The 6,000-nt window shown below is 33.3% G+C and overlaps 1 long non-coding RNA gene across 1 annotated transcript; it reads left to right on the forward strand.

The window, feature by feature from the left end:
• Positions 1-4,181: 4,181 nt before the first annotated feature.
• Positions 4,182-5,181, forward strand: LOC130053442 (uncharacterized). Its single transcript, XR_008802029.1, has 2 exons — positions 4,182-4,485; positions 4,781-5,181. It is a non-coding gene; the product is annotated as an uncharacterized LOC130053442 (long non-coding RNA).
• Positions 5,182-6,000: the final 819 nt, after the last annotated feature.

Below are 6,000 nucleotides of genomic sequence, written 5' to 3' on the forward strand. Positions count from 1 at the left end.
TTTTCATAGTGATTATTGTTTTTATCATTTGAAAGACGACTTTTAACTTTTGCTGAATCTGCATGAAATAGTCTAGTCAATCTAGCTAAAAAATGAGCAAAACCTCAAACTAATTGCAACAGAAATGAAATTTTGATTATTCATGCAAGAAAACACATGCAAACAACATATTAAAAATCGGCTTTTGTATTTCCATGGGAAAATTGGAATTTGGGGGTAAAAGGATGTGTTTTTTCATGAAAATCGCTAAAAAGTGGAAATTGAAGAAAATGTCCATTTTATGTAACATACTGTGAAAATAAGTTTCATATCTCAAATTTCAACCTGGAAATGTTCGATTAATTTTTTTACAGCAGAATATATTCTTTCCTTGACTGTAATTTTTGGGTAAAATCTTGTTTGTTTTTTTAATATAATTGTTAAAGATTGAAATTTTAAGAATAAACCCCACATTTTGTCATACATTTGAATCTAACAATAAAAAATGAAGTTAGGATTTATTTTAAAAACCGCTCAACAAGTAAGATATATAGATTATTGGCAATATATATGAAAAATACCATATTAGGTAGGAAAACCTACCTTTTTTCTAAAACAAAAATAGTGAAAAACTGGAAATGATAGGAAATGACTGTTTTATAGAAGAGATGACATTGATCTTATAAATTTGAGAATAAAACGTCCAAATGCACAACTTATCTTTTCTTTACCAAAATTTATTTTCCCTTGCCGAATTTTGGGCTGAAATCTTCATTTTCCTACAAAAAGCGTTAAAAACTGGATTTTGGAAGAAAATACTTTTTCCTGTTCATTAGGCATATATGAGTTACCACATGAAGATTTATACATAAAAATAAACTGTTAACACAAAACAAGTGCCCTTTCAAAAATGGTCTGTAAAAGATGACCTACATTTTTGCAGATACTCCCCTTACATCGGAAGTTGGAGGCGCGCTTACCATTCCGGTCCTATGTTTCACAAAAATACATGTAGTATTTTAAAACAAACAGTGTATAGTAAAGCTTACGTTACCAAATTCTTTATTAAGCTGAGTTTTAACAGTTTGTACTACATCTATGACGAAACAAGGTTAAGTTTCTTCGATTTTATAAAGAAATCTTTAACACGTGCACTTCGTCAAGTTCTAGAGTTTGGGAAGGGGGGGAGGGGGGTTATAGCCGTATTTGATGTTTAGTTCTATCCAAATTATTGTGCAATTAATACCGAGAATGTCAGGAGTAATCTGTTTTAAAAACAATGGACACATAGAATTAAAAGCAAAATGAATCAGGCACGCAGCATGATAAAAAGGGGGGTGTGAAGATAATTTCACAATATTGCCTGAAAATTGACAAGTAAATTTTAATCCAAAGTTATAAAAATACTTGATGGTGTGTGTGGTGTTGGTGGGGGGGGGGGGAGCTAAGGTTGTTCTCTCAGTTCAATTTTACACTTCCACTGTGTACAGTTCACGACAATGCTATTTAAAAAAAAAGAGGAGGGAGAGCAACCAATCTGTCTAAAAATCGACCTCTGTACGTAAAAATTTATCAACTTTGCATGTAATGATAAAAGGTGTAGAGCCATTATTGCTACGTGCCTGATAATTATATAAGTGATCATTTGAGTAATTGCAGTACAGTTCAGTCCATGTTTTTACAAGTACAACGGCTAGTGTCACAATTTGCCTTGCATTTACAGCGAAAAACGTTCAAAAGTTTATCTGGCGCGACTTGTAATTTAGTTTGAACGGATACAAGAATTGCTGAAAGCAGTGATAAGCCCCAATTAGAAGGATCCAAATTAATCATTTCTTTAGTCCACTCTATGACTTAAAATATTCTTGCAGTGCTCCTTTTCTGCAGCTGTAGTTAGTAGTTAGTGGCAATGACTGAACTTATAAAAATGATATTGTGTTAGACAATTCTTCACATAGCAAATCTCCTATAAGTGTCTCTATGGTATTCCATCGTACAAAGTCAATATGACATCGACACCAGAATATATCTTTTTCTCTATGAAATCCTCATATAGGAAGGTGAAGATAACGAACAGTGATCCATCTCGTAACTCCTATAAGCAATACAAAATAGAGAGGTGGGCAAACACGGACCCCTGGATATATCAGAAGTGGGATCAGATGCCTATGGGCTATAAGGAGTAAGCACCCCCTGTTTACCGGTTACACCCACTGTGAGCTCTATATCTTAATAAGGCAAACGGAGTTACCCTTATTCAATATCATTGTGCCAAAAACGGCCTAACAATCTATATGAAACAAGTCAGGCACATTTGACCCAATGATAGGTTGTATTGGCAAAGTAGATTGTTATAACGACCATATAATTCGCGAAATGCTGACTTTAAACGAAACAGTTGAAACCCCTTCACCATCAACTTGTTTGTCAGTAGCTTGCCTCCATTTAAAAACTAATCATATACAGAATTTTTTCGCGATTTGTCTACATTTTGACTATACAGGACCTGTTCCGATGCCGAACATTCTTGACGTTGTGTCGCATCCTGTGGATGCATGTAGAAAGGGAAAGGATTGTCAAACTTCGTTTCCTAAAAAGACGTCTGGTTTTAACGATATTCTTCACTTATATTAGGGGCAAGATCAAAAATTCAATGTCTCACCAAAAACTAAGTTCACATAGTTTTCACCAAGAACCCCAACCCTCCTTTAAAACTTAATATGACAAATGCTGAAACTAATCAAATAACAAGAAAAGAAATGTACGATTATAAATAACACTCTGTATACCTCTGTATACCTTTTCTACTGTTTATTCACAAATGAAAGTGTACATTAAATCTATTAAATGTTCATTAATATGTTTTAAATATTATGTGGTATTCAACAGTCGCTTGTCTTTTTCCTTTTTCCACTAAAGTGTAATCGATGTCGGATGACAGAAACTTGCGGGAGTTTTTATTCCCCTCCCCCTAACTAACTGAATTTAAATTTTCATCCGACATTGATTTCGTCCCTTAGGGCAGTTATGTTTATTTCAGAGTTCGTTGCTATTTCTGTGCTTTATATATAGACATTTAAAACACAATTTTTAATTTTTAACATGCATTTTGTATGATCCTCTAAAATTTACGATAAATAATTGTATCCCATTTCCATTCTCAATGATCGTGTGCCAGCGTGGCGAGAATTATGTCGTCATCGAAAACAAGTTTTGTCTTGAATAGATGGCCGGGCGGTCTAGCGCGCTGTTCGCATGCTGCTAGGAGATATGGTTCCGCAGGTCGTGAGCCCAAGACTAATTAGAAAAAGTAACTACTCGATTTTACATCAAATCATGATACTATGCGCAAGTGTTTACTTACATTGATTTTTATTATTTATATTATCAATGTTTTATTATCATTATTATTACCCATGAATGACTCCCCAAGCCTGAATTTGAAAAAGAAAAGCAAAAATACTTTACTTACTTAGTTTTATAAAAGTTTTTAATACAAAACGCTTGCTCAAATGATGAAGATACAAAATAACTGAAACTTTTAACCCGAATGGCTTTCCATACTTTCTTTTTTTAACAACCGTAATTCCCCCTTGTAAATTGACACTAATTCTTTAAGGGCCATTCTCTGTAAGCATCAAAACATGTGGAAAACGACAGACACGGATTTTGACGAAATTTTACACAAAGTATACATACTTCAGTCCTTTAATCATGACACCTTTAAAAATGGGCTTTGACTCGTGCTTCCATGGCAACAAGACATCCAATTTTGTGAAAAGACGTGCCCCTCAGTAAATATTGAATTTTTCTTTATAAAAATGTGTATATTCATTTTTCATTTAATTTCTATTGCTATTTAATTAAGATATGTTGTGTGTAATTTTTAAAAATAAAATTAATTTGCTGCAACACCTTAACATGAAATATATGCCCTCAAATACCCCAAAATTCCACTGAAAATGAGAGAAAATTGTTTCAATACTGTGCAAAAACACAACCACTGGTGGATTGTTCTTACATTGATAAATGTGTATCGTATCTACTAGAATAACATATCAAAAAATTAGAGATGTCATATTTCATTTAAGAAAATAAATTGATTTTAAAATTTGCACAATTGCGAAAATATGCGAGTTTTTCCGAAATCTAGATCACCTCGACTCTTGACTGCAAAGCGTATTCCAAGTATATTCATGATCAAGACAAGTTACGTCCCTTTTCTGAAGTGAAAGTAGAAATTCATGAGCGGTGTTTTGGATATTTTGAGCTGGTTTAAGTCTTTAAATCAACTAGAATTTTACATTTGATACTTAAGTGTTTGTCGGAGGCCGTTCTGCTCTCGATGGGTAGCTTTCAATGATGATGTATCAGTGGATTTACGCTGCGATCGTGATTACAACAGGGAGAACTTGTATGCAAAAACTTCCGAGAAGATTAGCCGAAAAAGAAACGCACAGGTGGCATTAAATGTGCTCAATGCTGTTGTCATAACAATTCAGATCCGTAAGTACTTTGCTATCATTCATTTTGCCTCAGTTTGTAAAATAACTAGACAATAAACAAATATAGATCTATCCAATTCCATATGCAATTCACCGTTGAATATACACTTCAAGCAAAATCTTGTACATGAGAAATGCCTGTGCCGATAGGTGTTTGTGAATAAGATTTATCACATTAACTTGAACGTTTGTAAATATTCATGAATCTGTCAATTTAATTTCATTTTGAAGTTCTGATGTTATTTAAACTTATTAATCAGCAAGAAATATTTATTATTGTTAATATACATTTGTAGCTCTGACAGTCAGGGGTGCAGATTCAAGATTGGATGTTCTAAATGAAATTAAGACAGAAATATTTTCTGTGAGGAATGTTTAAGACTCAGCATCATCATTATGACAACACAGGTGTGGGTCATTAAAATTTAAGTGGATCAAATATGGCTGGAACTTGTTTAAAGATTGTTAAGCTGGAATGTGTCCACTGAGAAAATCACAGAGGCTGAAGCTGTTGGAGAATATTTGATGACCTGTTTTTGAATTTCTCATCCCCTTTCATGGAAGGAACTGTACTCAGCTGAACAATGCAACTGTATATGTCCATAGTTTACAGAAAAATACTGATATATATGCAAAAACAAATATAGTGTGTTAGACATTGTTTACAAACTCATATTTAGATAAAGCTTCAACATATAATTGAAGATTGTTTAATTTATTTTCTGCACTGACTGAGAGCTTCACAGACTGCAATTTAAAATGTACAATTTCAGTCTGATAGAAAACAATCAGGATAAGTCTGACAGAAACAGGACAACTTTAAATTCATATTTTTAGTATAACCAAGATGGACACAAAATTTGCTTTTAAAAACAAAATAATACCCCACCCCCACCCCGAATTGGAAGTTGGGCAGTATTTTTTGTAATGCATGCATCTTATAAGTCATTCATCTACATGTATGACACATAAACCCATATTATGATTTTGATACAAAACCAAAACCTGTTTTTAACAACAGCAATCCCCCACCCCTGTAAATTGTGTTGTTATAAACAATGGATGTTTTGGGAATTTTAATGGGCATTGATTTTGCATTGCAAATCCTTTTTAATGCCATCATCACAGAATCTAGTATTCATGGAAATGAGTGAAATTATTTGCAACAAAGTAATAGAAAAGTGCACTAATGTACTTATGGAGAAAGTACCGACACAAGCCAAAATGCCATCCATATTCAGTTGTTTTTCCCCCTACTAAAGTTGGATTAATCGAGAAATAAAGAAATGAAATGAAAGGGTGGTGTACTGGTGTAAGTAGATTATGACCTAAGTAACATCATCTTTCTGGTACCTTGCAGCTTTAGTTGACACACAAAAGAATTTAGAAATCATTAGTACATGTGTATGTGGGTAGCTTATAAAAATCAGTGTCAAGAAAATGTTGGGAAAATAATGCATACCCAATCATTAATATACTACAGTTACATGTAGCTGTTACAGTTCCTATTTATTGT

This window comes from Ostrea edulis, chromosome 3, assembly GCF_947568905.1.
Source record: "Ostrea edulis chromosome 3, xbOstEdul1.1, whole genome shotgun sequence".
NCBI classification, from domain to species: domain Eukaryota; kingdom Metazoa; phylum Mollusca; class Bivalvia; order Ostreida; family Ostreidae; genus Ostrea; species Ostrea edulis.